The 15,450-nt window shown below is 36.4% G+C and overlaps 1 long non-coding RNA gene across 1 annotated transcript in view; it reads right to left on the bottom strand.

Annotated features, from left to right (window-relative positions):
* Positions 1-4,209: 4,209 nt before the first annotated feature.
* Positions 4,210-15,450, bottom strand: part of LOC129059267 (uncharacterized) — a 42,065-nt gene continuing 30,824 nt past the window's right edge. The window contains exons 2-3 of the long non-coding RNA XR_008525057.1: positions 5,323-5,525; positions 4,210-4,916 (exon numbers count right to left, since the gene is read on the bottom strand). This is a non-coding gene — a long non-coding RNA (uncharacterized LOC129059267). The remainder of the gene's footprint in view (positions 4,917-5,322; positions 5,526-15,450) is intronic.

Raw genomic sequence — 15,450 nt, 5'->3', positions numbered from 1 at the left:
ATATACACACATAGATATAAATACACATACTAATTGTGCATACATATTTAAGGTTGTTAAGAGTATAGCTATTTCATAAGGGTAGTCAAAAAATCGTAATTAGGCCAGGCACAATGGCTCATTCCCTTAATCCCAGCACATTGGGACGCCAAGGTGGGCAGATTACTTGAGGCCAGGAGTTCAAGACCAGCCTAGGCAACATGGCGAAATGTCATCCCTACTAAAAATACAAAAATTATATGGGCATGGTGGCTCATACCTGTAATTCCATCTACTCAGGAGGCTGAGGCACAAGAATTGCTTGAACCTGGGAGGCAGAGGTTGCAGTGAGCTCAGATTGAGCCACTGTACTCCAGCCTGGGCAACAGGGCAAAACCCTGTCTCAAAAAAAAAAAATGAATTAATCATAACAATTTCTCCAAGAATGAATACATTTCACAGATAATTTTGTATCTTAGTAGTAAATGTTTGAAATTAAATAATTTATGGGAATGATAAAATCATATAGTATAGAAGTAAATATTGATATATTTAATTAAATTGTAATAATAATACTTTTTACATGAGTAAGCATTTGCACCTCAATATATAAATTACTTGCATGATATATAGGCTATAATGCAATTGCTAGTTAATTTAATTGATGCTAATTATAAGCTCTTTGCATAAAACGATTTGATTAACAAACTTTTATTTATTCTCTAATATTGTGTTGAATTATTTCACCGATAGCATTATACAAATTTGAACACCCTATAAATCATAATATTACAATTATGTAACACATTTTTCACTTTGATCATTATTAATGAATAACTCGTTTTTTTCTTAGTGTTCACCACAAAGTTATTTAAAAGCAAGTAAGGAATAAAATGTCTACCTGAGGACCAGTACATTGTTCTACAGATTTGGAGAAATAGCACGTAACTTTTAAGTAATAATTAAAAATCCTGAGCTTTCATTAAAATTCTAAATCTTGTTTAAAATCCTAAAGGAAAATTTTTACTCACAAGACTTTTGAAACAAAGTGTTTATTTCCCCACCTACCCCACCCCCAAACAATTTTCCAACTCTTCAGACACTAATTCGGTGTCTATAAATCAGGAGTTCCCACAACACCTTTCTCAGATGTGATAATTTGCTATAACAGCTCACAATACTCAGGAAAACACTTCCTTACTTTTACCTGTTTATTATGAAGGATACAGATAAAGAGTTAGCTGAAGAGGTCCATGGGCTGAGGCAACAGCCCAAGTGCAACAGCTTCTGCCCCTGTGGAGTTGGGGGAGCCACCCTTCCAGCACATGGATGTGTTCACCAACCTGGAAGTTCTCTATACCATGTTGTTATGGAGGTTTCATGATGTAAATGCGGATGATTAAATCATTGGTCATTAGTAATGGAACTCAATCTCCAGTTTCCTTCCCCCTCTCAGAGGTGAGGAAGAGGGGAAGAAAGTTCCAACCCTCTAATCCCATCATTAGTTCCTCTCGCAACCAGCTCCTTTTCTAAAGCTATCTGAGGGATTCAGCAAGTCGTCTTATTAGCATATAAAGAGATACTCGTACCTCCCCAAAGGTTTCAAAGATCTTAGCTGTGCTTGTGTAAGGAACACACAACTAAAAATGAAGACCAAATATGATAGTCAAGGATGCTCCTATCATCCATGTCACTCAAAAAGTGACAAGAAATTAGAAGCTCTGTGCCAGAAAATGGGGGAAGAGACTAAAGTTTACGTCACAGATCCTGAATAACAAAATAGCCAAACTTAAATAATCAGTATAATTACCTAAATTAAAATGGAACTAAAATGAGTATATACAATTAAAAGGAAATTTATTCTGTACACTTTTATTTGATGTAGCACTTTATTTTGTATGGAAGTATATGATTAGAGCTATTCATTGCTTTTACTCATTGATATCAACTGAAGTCGTAAAAGGTTATTTCTTGTAATACATATCTTTCTGTACCAAAATTGATTAAAGATAAGTTTTAGCTTAAAAATGACAAAACTATTTTCATATTTATTTGCTATGAAGCAAATGCTGAATACATGTTCTTGGATTTTCTCTATTTCTTTGTACTATATTTTATTGCACTCATATATTCACAATACACACACATAAATTACACAGACATAAATTTGTTCTTGCTCTTGATGATTATATAGTAATTTTATATAAAGAATCACTAAACAGAAATTTTTATTTTCTTTACATTCTCATATAAAATTATTTATACATGATTCATAAAAATGTCCCAATGTAGAAGGGTAGATATGTTGGGATTCCTTCCCAGAGTCCATTTCTTCTCAGCAAGCACTCCTCCCACACTATTGGCCTGCTGTTCTGGCACTGCTGCCCACATACCCCATGCTCGCGATGGCCATGTCATCCAGCTCTGACTAAATGGGGAGACCACAATTCCATGCACACTGAAAGGTGGGAAGAAGACTAACCTCATGAACAAAATATTTTCAGAGACTCTTGTTAGAATTTTTTTAAAGATAATTTTACTGTTGCGTGTTACGTGGCTTAAACTTGAAGGCAGCTGACAGCCATGTGCTCACATCGAAGCACGACATTGTGTGCGTAGGGGAACAGAGAAGAGGAAGGCTAAGCAGACGTGGAGATAGCACCGCTGAGCCTTAATGCCATCTTTTTAGATGATTTCAGCTTCTTAAGAGCCAAATACTTTTTCATGTTGCTTAAAAGAATTTGAATTGGATTTTTAGTGCTGTTATATGGGTGAGAAGACTTTAGAGTTACCACGTTATTTGTTATATGTTAACAAATATGTCCTCTGTCAAAGAGTGAGAGACAGAGGTGATAATCAAACGTCATGCTTCTCTTTAGCTCTATCTCAGTTCATGATTCTTAATATCAGTGTTAGTTACATTAATATAAATATAATATATACATAAATATTGAAAGGAATTATATTAAATCTATTGCAAACTATTAATACAATCAAAAAGTTGTATTTTGAAAGCTAATACTACCATGTTTGTTTTATTTTTGTCTTATTCTATTTTTCCTGAAATATAAATTAATTTAATAAGCTATGTGACTAGAAATTAGGTTACATAGAATCTGAACTTAATTTTAATATAGTTGCTAATATATTTTTTAAAGTTTTTCATTATTTGAATTTTTCTAACATTTTAGTCAAATCAGAGAGAGAGGTAGAGAGAAACAGGGGTGTTCTTGGTTCTGAGAGCTGTCATTATCTAGTGATTTGACTTTCAGTTAAATAACCAAAAATTTTTGGATTTCCATATCTATATGTCAAATAAAGGAAATTGACTAAGTTACCTATAAAATACTTTGAGGTTTTGTTAACTTTACTATTAAAATCAGTGTGTAATTAAAGACACGTGCACTATTTCAATAACAAACTATTACTCCATATCGAAGCTCTCAAAAACTAGATGTATTTCATTTGGACTATGATAAAGGGCTTTTAAAAAGTCTTTGCTAACATCTAACAATTTGGAGAAGGAACAAAGAAATTAAAACTCTGCACCTCCTAGAAAAAAAAATTAAAACTACAGAAGCTCTGGCTATACTGAGTCACCAGGACCATACGTGAAAAATTAACTAGCGTCAAAAAGCAGACGTTCTCTTTAATTGGAGTCTATATTCAGAATCACAGTCCCCACAAACTCATATATTTATTTAAACAGACTGATTATTAATAGGGTGTGAATAGACATGTTTTCCAGCCTGAGTATTTCACTACTGTGCTGCTCGGACCCGAGGACATTTGGATTTGTGACCCCTCAGATATACAATAACTATGGATGGTGTTCTTTATAAACACAAGAGTCTGGTATGTAGTTGCAAATTATATCCTGAGTCGAATTAAGAGTCTGATCAACCTTCAACATCCAAACTACATGTTCACAGCATACAGTGTGGTTGCAGGGGTTAATTGTGTGATGGAGTAAACAACATGGATACAAAGCTGTTTATACTCTAGAAAGTTATATTTGAGAATAAGCGAAACGGGCAGAAAAGTGCACAGAGGAGAGAGTGTGACATTATATTACACTGATGTAAACTGTAAGAAAATAGTAACAACAATAATCTGCTGTGAAATAGAAAATGAAGATTATGCAAATACAAAATTAGATGTATAGTTGTTTACAACTGTGTTTAAAGTACTCATGCTGAAAATGGGAAAAAAAACACACAACAATCCAATACTTTGCTTAATTCTCTATATTTCTCTTTTGACGACAATAAAGTAGTAAAACAAGTAATTTGATTTGCGAGTAAACAGCTGTTTCGGCCAGGCGTGGTTGTCCACAGCGCCCCAGCTGTCCATGCTGAGGGGTGGCTGTAGGCCCGTGCTGAGCTGCCCTCAACTTTCCCCAGCTCCCTCCCATGCTCCTGCGTGTCCAAAGTCTGGAGCGGGCGGAGGCGGCAAGGGGCTGGGGTGTCAGCAGTGCCCTGAGTGTGCACACACCTGACTAGGTTGCGACAGCACCCGGGGGCTCAGCCACAACTGTGCTCTGCCCTGTGGCAGGCACTGGGAGGTGGGAGAGGTCAGGAACTGGGAACAGAAACTTCTGAGCCTGTGGGGGTAGGGAGGGGGCTTCCCGGGCCCCTGAGAGTGCTGGGATGCCTGGGTCCAGAGCCACGGCTGGGCGGCCGCAGCTGCACCTGGAAGCGTGGGGCTCCTGCCCTGGCAACTTGGTAGCGGGTGGGGCTCCCTCCTGTTCCCGGCCCGCTGACTCCGTGGAGCAGGCAGCTCCAGCCATGTCTCCCCTGATGTAGTCAGTGTCTTCACAGCAGCTGCTCCAGATGGGCCACTGCTGCCATCACCAGCACTTCGGGAGACTGAGGCAGAAAGATTGCTTGAAGACAGGAATTCAAGACCAGCCTGGACAACATATCAAAACCCCATCTCTATTGAAAAAAGAATAAATAGTTGTCTTTATATTTCTGAAAAACAGCATAATAAATTTATTTCAATAGAATTTTATTGTAGACCTACTATGTCATACACTTGACTAAACATTCATGATTCAAATATAAATAAAACATATTCTCAAGATGTTTTATGTACAAGAACAGTACTTTCCACATTTCAAAATTAGAAATTACAGGGTAAAATTGGATTTGTTCATTTTTATAATAAAGATGAATAGTAGACAACACTTGTAAATTATAAACTTCAATTGCAGTCAACTTCACTATGAAATATTCATGGAACTTAATCTTTGTTGCCTTAAGATTAAAACTACGTGTGAATAGAAGATCTAGTAGTTTCTTTGTATTTATGGATCGTTGTTTAAGAATCTGGAGAACTTACCATGGATGTTGTGGTAATGTTTGTGCTCTTTCAAAATTCATATGTGGAAACCAACATGGTGGTATCAGGAGGTGAAGCCTTTGAGAGGTGATTTGGTCGTGAGAATAGAGCCTTCATGAATAGGATGTGTCCTTATAAGAGACTAAGAAAACAGGTGTTCACTCCTTCCACTGTTATGTGAGGACACAGCTAGATGTCATCATCTGTGAACCAAGAAACAGGCCTTAACCACACATTGGATCGGCCAGAGCCACGATCTTCGACTTCCCAGCCTCAGAACTCTGAGAAATGAATTTCTGCCTGTTTATAAACTACCCAGTTTATGGTGTTTTGTATAGGAGTCTGAAGGGACTAAGACAATGCGAAAAGCATATAAGAACCTTAGAATGGGCCAGTCATGGCAGCTCACTCCTGAAATCCCAGCACTTTCGGAGGCCAAGATGGGAGGATCATTTGAGGCCAGGAGTTTGAAAACAGCCTGGCCAACGTGGTGAAACCCTGCCTCTACTGAACATACAAAACTAGCTGGGCATGGTGGCATACACCTGTAATCCCAGCTACATAGGAGGCTGAGGAATGAGAATCGCTTGAACCCAGAAGGCAGAGGTTGCTTTGAGCCAAGATTGCACCACCACACTCCAACCTGGGCAACAGAGTGAGACTCTGTCTTAAAAAAAGCAAAACAAAACAAAAAAACAGTTTTGAAAAGGCAGGCAGGCACGTCTGTACAGAGTAGCAAGAAACACATCAAGAGTTCTACCATGTCATGTAAAGTCTAGAGGACATTTGTGATGATATTTGAGGAGGCAAATACAAAAGATACTTACTAAAACTCACATTCATTTGAAAGACAGTTACAGGAGAGAGGAAGATAAATATTCTCACCCTTATTACTGTTGTATATGACATCAGTGATATGGTACATCACATCGGTGATATGAGACAGGGTCTGGGGATTTTTTTAGCAAGGATTGCAGAGAAGTTTGGATAAGTGACTTTTGTAAACCTAAGTTCACAAACAAATGTGAATGTGAATATTTGAGCCTGGAGAGTATGAAGGATGTAAATAAGCTCTGTGCTCACACCTGAGAGTACTTCAAGTACTCTGCACTACAACACTCATTTTTACTTACTATAGAAACCAAATTTTTAATAAATTAAAACTATGATATCCCCTGGGCTTAGTTTCCAATTTCTCGAAAGTTTTAAAAATTCCTTGATTCAAATTTAATATGCTAAAACCATTAACTGGAGCTACCTTATATCGCTGTATTGCCAGTTCATTTCCAGGCAGAAAATCTTATTAGCTGAAAATAGTTTACACTCAGAAACAATATGTGTGAATGAAAGACAATGAAAATGTTGATATCTACTGCAATCAATGTAAAACAGTGACTGACTTGAAAATGTACTCAAGTGTAGCATGTGTTAAAGAAATCATTTGTCAATGTACTGCTGCTTTGTAAAGCACTGCGTGAAGATAATTTGGTTTTGCTTAAGAAACTGTTCTGGAACAAAAGTTTAAATAGAAGATAATTATAAACTCGTGTTATATGGATGGTGGAAATAATAGGCTTTTGAACTGAGCAGTGTTAAGTAGGCTTTTGGGAATTAATACATAAAAACATAAGCATATAGGTCCCCAAAGTTTAGTAAAGCAATGAGACTGTGTAGTCTGATTCCAGTTAAAGTCTCCTGTTCACAGCTCATAACTGAACATCAAACTGAAGAAACTGTCTTAGTAAGTTCTATCGTAAAACACAGAACATTTTTCTTCAAAATAATTTTAGTACTTGAATTTAGACAAAATAGTTATGCAAGTTGAAGAGTATTCAACGGCTACATACACTATACATAGTGTATAGTGTAAAATGTAAAATTACATTTTAGCATGTTGCGTTCCTGTCTTCCCCTTATGGTTATGGTTCCTTGATGAGTAATTAGGAGATAAAGAACTGAAGCTAGTGGCAGTAGTTAGAACTGACTTGAGAAGATGAACATGTTCCCGGATGGAGTCCTTAGGCTTGGTTTATCGTTTATACTTTTGATCTTTTCCTCTTCCCATCACTTTAAATCTTTGCTTCTCATTCTAGGATGCCTCTATCATCCTTCCTCTTTATTGCGTTTGCTATTAATTTATTTACATAACTCTTTTTTTTACATAATTTATTTAAAAAAGAAAACTAGGCCGGGCGCGGTGGCTCATGCCTGTAATCCCAGCACTTTGGGAGGCCGAGGCGGGCAGATTAAGAGGTCAGGAGATCAAGACCATCCTGGTTAACAGGGTGAAACCCTGTCTCTACTTAAAATACAAAAAATTAGCCGGTCGTGGTAGCGGGCGCCTGTAGTCCCAGCTACTCGGGAGGCTGAGGCAGGAGAATGGCGTGAACCCGGGAGGCGGAGCTTGCAGTGAGTCTAGATCGCGCCACTGCACTCCAGCCTGGGTGACAGAGCAAGACTTTGTCTCAAAACAAAAACAAACAAAAAAAACCAGCACACTATTTGGTAACCTCAAATGACTGGCAAAGGGAATCATGTTGACACTCTCATCTGTTTCAAGCACTGCTGTAATAAATCGTTCCTCTCTCATTTTTTATAACTTGGAAATAACATGGCACACTTAACATATTTTATTGTCTCTTAAAACCTACCTCGTTTAGTGTGTATGCACTACCTGCATTTTACATTGGCCTTTGATCAGGTTTCTCAACCCTTTAGTGAACGCTATTTTGTCTGAGACTGTCCTTGAACAAATTGTGACTTAAGAATTTGTTGGTGGCTCACACCTGTAATCCCAGCACTTTGGGAGGCCAAGGCAGGTGGATATCTTGAATACAGGAGTTTGAGACCAGCCTGGGCAACATGGCAAAACTCGGTCTCTATAAATATATATGCATATAAAAATAAATTAGTCGAGCATAGTGGTGTGTGCCTGTAGTCCTAGATACATGGGAGGCTGAGATTGGAGGATCACTTGAGCCCAGGAGGCTGGGGTAGCAGTGAGCTGAGATTACACCACTGCACTCCAGCCTAGGTGACAGAGCAAGACACTGTATCAAAAATAAATAAATAAATACAATTTAAAAAAGGAATTTGACATGAATAGTCTTTCAGGTTCGTTATAATTAATATTTTGAAATATATTTCTTTATAAAATGTCATGAGACAACACTTTCTTCGGGATTTAACAATTTTTGTTGAGATATTTTATCACGAATGATCAAATATCACCTTGTCTTTTGTCCTTACGGGTTGCATTACATTCATTGATTTTACAATGTAAACCACCCTTGTATTCCTAGGGTTAAATTACACCAACTTCATTTAGTCTATAGATCTGATAGCATCCTGGAAATTCCCATCATTTCCAACACTCCTACAACATTTCAATATATAATACAGGCTGGGTGTGGTGGCTCACACCTGTAATCCCAACACTTTGGGAAGCTAAAGCAGGTGGATCGCTTGAGCCCAGGAGTTCAAGACCAGCCTGGGCAACATGGTGACACCCCTTCTCTACCAAAAATTCAAAAAATTAACTAGACATGGTAGTGCATGCCTGTATTCCCCGCTACTTGGGAGGATCACCTGAGCCTGGGAGGTCAAGGATGCAGTGAGCTGTAACCATGTCACTGCACTGCAGCCTGGGTGACAGAATGAGATGCTGCCTAAAATACACACACACACCAGCAACATGCACTCTAAAATTATCAGAGATATAAAAAGGTATAAAATGTATAGTTTTCCAATCCCACTTCGCTACCACCCTGTCTCATAGAAGAATGTAAAGTTTTTTTAGTAATTTTTAAATGATTTTATAGAATATATTTCTTTATTAGGCTGAAGAGGCGTATTATCTTCCTGGATAGTTTTCCTGAATAAATATGATGTAAAAGTAAAACATGAAATGTGTAAAATGATTCAGGCTAAGGCCATCTCTTTTTATTCAGAACAAGACTGTGAACCTCTAACATTTTTATACTGCTGACTTAAGGCAGAATTTTAAAATTAAAATGCCAAAGTGGCATGTTTATCATTTTAAATTAATTTAGTAACAAATTGCAATACATTATGAGAAGGCAGTAAAATAAATGTTAAATGTTCCAGTTATACCCTTTATAGGATGTCTCCTGTTCTGTATTAAATTGTAACTTAGATATTTTTGTTTGTGTTAAATATATTAATTGTTTTTTATGTCCGAAAAAAGTCTTATATTAAATAAAGTGTTGTTACCTTTATACCATAACAGGAATGAAAAGAGTTTCATTAGGTACTGGCAAATTATGTTATATAACAATGTTGCAATGTTATGAATTGTACTACGGCACAAAAAGAAAATATCAGGAGAAATGGAATTCACAAGATAATTTTGTGGAGTATTGTGGAATTAATTGTACAAGGTAATTGAATTGATGCAGTTGCTCATTTGCTGATTACCAACCCTATGGACTTCTGGAACGGTAAAGTGCCTGATAATCAAGCATCATTGATTATTGAATTCATAATCAAGAAGCAAAGTTATTCTTTGTTTGCTTGTAAGTTATATCAAAGATCAAATTTTGAGGAATGAAAAGCAGAGAGTGACTAAATGCTGAGAGATGCACTTCTTTTCATTTTGAAGTCTCCCTAGCTTGAGGAAAGCTTCCATTTGTATAATACCTAAAAGAAGACAACATTTGAAAGATATAAAGGAGAAACTGAGGACCAATTCTCTAGTGGAAACGAATGGATTGATAAGAAGGAAGGAAAACTAGGAGAGAGAGGAAAGGTATAAAGTAAAGCTTTGTGAAGCAAATTGTGAGATATTGGAAAGATTAAGGACATCTGAGTGTGAGGAACTATGAACTTTGAATGCTTGATCCTCCAAAGGCATATGTTATGAGGCGTACCTCCTTTCTCCCTTGGGGTTGAATGGAGATTGCGAATTAGATATGGTCTCTATTCCCTGTTCTTATACACCATGATATCCTAGGAACTTTGACTTCTAAGTAATAATCTATTTAAATCTCCATTGGTTAGGTTTTCAGCCTGTTTCTGACTGTCACGATTCTATTCAGAAGTCCAGAGCCCACCTAGTGGTTATGCAGATTCCAGCCAGCACAGGCCTGAGGAAGGAGCAATGACGAGCTCTCTCACAAGAAGGTTTTCAGCCACAGAGGCCAACAAAAAATTCTCCCAAAATAGAGGCCATCAGCTCTGATATGCAAGAGAGTTTTACCAAATTATAACATTCCTAAAGTTACTGCAAATTATGTTATGACTAGTGAATTTAAAAATTACACCAATTTAGAAACTATTATTGCCTATAATCTTCATAACTACTAAATATTTTTAATAAATAGAAATAACATACTTCAGTTGAGAGGAGTCAACATTTAGTCATAAAACAATTTAATGTCAAGGCCATTCTTATAGATTCACATTAAAGGAAAGAATAACATAAACCCAAAAAATGGATGTTTTAAGATATATAGCAAAGGATGGCTATGTTTGAATCAGTATGATTAAATGGTGAACTATAATTTTTGTATAGTACAAAAGTGTTTATATTTTAGTTGTTTTTAGCATATAGGAAATATTTATAATGCAGAATCATAATTTTAAAAATTATAGTAAACACAATACTTATATATAAATGTATTATATACTACAACGTATAGTATAACATACACTTAATACATACTATGTACTATTCTAATGTCAATGCTAATTAATTATAATTACCAACATACAAATTAATAATTTTTATTTAATTAGGGCTAATCTTTTCTTCAAAGGAATGCTCACATTTGTGATTTATACTTATCCTTCTCAAAGAGAAAATTTATATTTTCTTGCTGCCATCTTAACATTGCTAATTAGATCATAATTTTAAACTCATGCTTTTCGGGTGAAAGTACCAAGCAACAGAGGAGAAAGGACTAACAAGGAAGACAGAGCAAATTTTCCATTTTGATGGGAAGGAGGAATTGCTCAGGTTTGAAAATATTACATGGACCTGCATCATAGAGGGAAATCTGATTTCGTTCGGCCTCACTTACACAGTATTTATATACTATATTTGAAATATTTAAATGTATTCTTTGTCTCTTTCTCCCTGCAGAACAGAAACCAGCCTTTTTAGAACTAATGCTTATATTCTCAACTCCTACTTTCTTTTATTTACCCTATGTTTAATGTCTTTTGGAAGTAATTTTTTCTTTATTTTTTACCTGAGAACTTTATGTTCTTAGTTTTATGTGTTGAACATTGATAGTTTTATGAATTTTCTTAAACTTTCAAGTCAGAAACTATAAACTATCAGTTAATACCTCACAGAAAATAAATGCTGGATAATATTTTATTAAAAGTATATTTAAGATAACTTAGCCACTTTTGTCTCAAATTCAGAAAATTTTAACTCTCAAAATATTTAAAATCAGTATAGAAAATACATAATCTTATGAGATAATTAAAAAGTTAAATATCTCTAAAGTTTGAACAGACAGTGGCTCTGGATTTGCAAATTTCATCTGTGGTGTGGCTGAACCATCAGAGCTGATATGAATATTTTCTCAGGCATGATTGCATTATGATATCAAATATCAACAGCACCTAGGATAACATGTGAGCATGTCCTATTCTAAACTCCACCATGTCTAAACATGAACACTAACCTTTCAATTTGTTCATTACAGATGAGGTACATTTCCATAATTACAATAGTAAAAAAATGGTGTCAGCAGAGGGTGAAAGAACCAAAGAAATGACTATGATTTTTGTTTGTTTGTTTGTTTTGAGATGGAGTCTCACTCTGTCACCCAGGCTGGAGTGCGATCTCGGCTCACTGCAAGCTCCGCCTCCCAGGTTCACGCCATTCTCCTGCCTCAGCCTCCCAAGTAACTGGGACTACAGGCGCCCGCCACCTCGCCCGGCTAATTTTTTGTGTTTTTAGTAGAGGTGGAGTTTCACCATGTTAGCCAGGATGGTCTCAATCTCCTGACCTCGTGATCCACCCGCCTCTGCCTCCCAAAGTGCTGGGATTAAAGGCGTGAGCCACCGTGCCCAGCCTATGATTTTTGAAGAACATGAACATACAGAATTTTCTTCTAAATTGACACATGCATTTTCCAATATTCAACCAAAAATATGATACAGAAATATAAAAATATAACCAAGACACAAAAAATCACATTCTTCAGAGTCAGTTCATCCTGAATTTTTATGACTATGTCAAGAAACTTGAGAAAAAAAAAAAACAAGATGATTTTGCCTCATGAAATTATGTGTGTTGCTTTATTTGTTAATTGTTGATTTCTTGATAGCTTGCAAACACTATATTGGTCCTCAAAAAAACTACATCCCACACACCCCATTATCCTAATTAGAAAAACAATATATTGGGAGGCCGAGGTGGATGGATCACCTGAGGTCAGGAATTCAAGACCAGCCAGGCCAACATGGCGAAACCCCATCTCTACTAAAAATACAAAAATTAGCCAGGCGTGGTGACCAGCACTTGTAATCCCAGCTACTCAGGAGGCTGAGGCAGAATAATTGCTTGAACCTGGGAGGCAGAGGTTGCAGTGAGCCGAGATCGCACCATTGCACTTCAGCCTGGGTAACAAGGGTGAGATTCTGTCTCAAAAAAAAAAAGAAAGAAAAGCAAAGAAAAACCATGTATTTATTATACAAGTGATAAGTTTTTAGAAGACGTAATTTCTTCATCCCCTAGTTTTTGCACAATGTACAAAATACAGATAACTTTTTGCTGGGAATGAAGTCCTGTTTGTTTTAGGTCATAGCTCATACATAGACCTAACAAAATATCTAGATGACAGGGATTTTAAGTGGGAAACACTAATCATTCAGGACTGTAAAATTTCCCAAATTATTTCAATTATAGCATGTCCAAATGGGTTCATACAAGTTAATGGGTACAGACTCGTAGAGTCTATTCACAACTCATATGGCAAAAGACAAAAATTAAATGCAAGAAATTGAATTTCATCTTAATAGATAGACACCATTTATTTTTTCAGTTTTCAATGCATTTTAAATGTGTTTTTAATTCAATTGGAAGCAAACCGGTGACTGATTTTCTCTCTAGAATTGGAAACATAGTTCCAGGGAAAATGAATGTATCTATCGTTGGTAAGAGGAATCCAAATGATTCATTCGTATCCTGAATGGGGGCTACATTTTTATGAAAATTAACACAGAGAATGCGTCCCTGGCATAAGAGGAACTGCAGGTGCCATTCAAAAAGTTTAATTTGCAGAAACTCCATTCTGGAAGGACCAGACAAAAATTTATGCACTTGAAACAGTGGCAAAATTAATTTATACAGATTCTCCATAACAAACTTGGTAATGGCTGAATTTCTGGCAAAAAAGGTAATCTGGTTATGAATCCATATCCTTCATTGATTGGCTTCCTCTTGTAGCAAATAGCAGAGATTTCAAATCTTGCCAAAGGCAACTTATCCAGATTCTTGCCAAAGAGTTTGATTTTTGGCATGATCATCAATTTGATTTATTTCTAGTAACATTTTCCAAAGGTTGCATGTTTCCAGGAACCTCACAACTATAACTGGCTTTATACGGTCAGACCAGAAATAGAAATGACCAACAAATTAAGCTGTGTGATTTACTGATTTACTGTGGCAAAGCTTTATATTCTCAGCCGTGTCTGAGACCCACAATAAACGCCTTCTGTCATAGACAATTCTTAGAGTTGATGGTGAGTCCAAATGGCTATTTCTTTAGATTTCATCAGTTACATCTCAAACATATGCAAACATTCTTTTTAAAAAATTGCTTGTTATCTAGAAAAATGTATTCATGGGCTTCTAAAGTTAAGTGCATCATGTGAAAAATATTTTTTATTCAATAAGACGAAAATGATGCACATATGAATTTATATTGGGTATATATTGAACTATTTTCTATATAACCTAGTATTGATTGCCTGAAGTAAAGTTGTGATTTTATATCTTTATATCTTAATATTGCTTTTTTTTCTGACTTGGTGATGATATCAACTGTTTTTAAAGTTTTTCAAATAAATGGATTTATTTCAGTTTTGATATACATCATAATTTAACAAGTTTTATTTTCTTTTGTAGGTTTACCGGAATTATTAATCCAGTTATACTTCTTTTTCTTTCTCTCTTTCTGTCTTTCTTTCTTTCTTTCTCTTTCTTTCTTCCTTTCTTTCTTTTTTTTTTTTTTTTTTTGGAGATGGAGTCTCACTTTGTAGCCCAGGCTGAAGTGCATTGGCGTGATCTCGGCTCACTGCAACCTCCACCTCCCAGATTCAAGTGATTCTCTGCCTCAGCCTCCCCAGTAGCTGGGATTACAGGCGCATGCCACCACGCCTGACTAATTTTTGTAGTTTTAGTGGAGATGGGGTTTCACCATCTTGGCCAGGCTCTTGAACTCCTGACCTTGTGATCCACCTGCCTCAGCCTCCCAAAGTGCTGGGATTACAGGCATAAGCCACCGTGCCTGGCCCAGTTCTAAACTTAAAAAAATACATAGTGGCAGTATTTTTTCAAGTCACTAAATGCCATTAATACATTAGTGTTTCCTTTTGTGAGGTTTCGCCCACATCTTAATTGCTTTTTTTTTTCTTTTTGAGAAGGTCTTCCTCTGTTGCCCAGGCTGGAGTGCAGTGGTGGGATCTCAGCTTACTGCAATCTCCACCTCTAGGTTTCAAGTGCCTCACCTCCCAAGTAGCTGGGATTACAGTCCTCTACCACTACACCACCCATAATATCTTAAATATAATCAGTTCAGTATAGAAATGTATTTGTACCATGTTTTTGTTTTATATTAATTCTCCAAACATTAATGTCATATAAAATGCTTCCTTTTAATAGCTACTGGGGAATTGGAAGTATAGAATTAGTCTAAATAGGAACCAATGGTGGATTGTCTTTTCTATCAATGAGTGTATGGGATGACTTCCATTTGCCATTCTTGATCTATACTACAATATTACTTGCCCTACTCATTGGCTGGGAATACGAACTATAGAGATTAGGTTAATAGACCTTGTATTATCTGGGTCCTGCTGACATTGACCAGTGAGGAGCTCCAGCAAGAAACCAAAGAAAAGAGAGAAAGAGTATAAGTTTCCTTGGTT

The sequence above is a fragment of the Pongo abelii genome, chromosome 4, assembly GCF_028885655.2.
Source record: "Pongo abelii isolate AG06213 chromosome 4, NHGRI_mPonAbe1-v2.0_pri, whole genome shotgun sequence".
In the NCBI taxonomy this organism is placed as follows: Eukaryota; Metazoa; Chordata; class Mammalia; order Primates; family Hominidae; genus Pongo; species Pongo abelii.
This window is presented reverse-complemented; position numbering and strand designations above follow the sequence as displayed.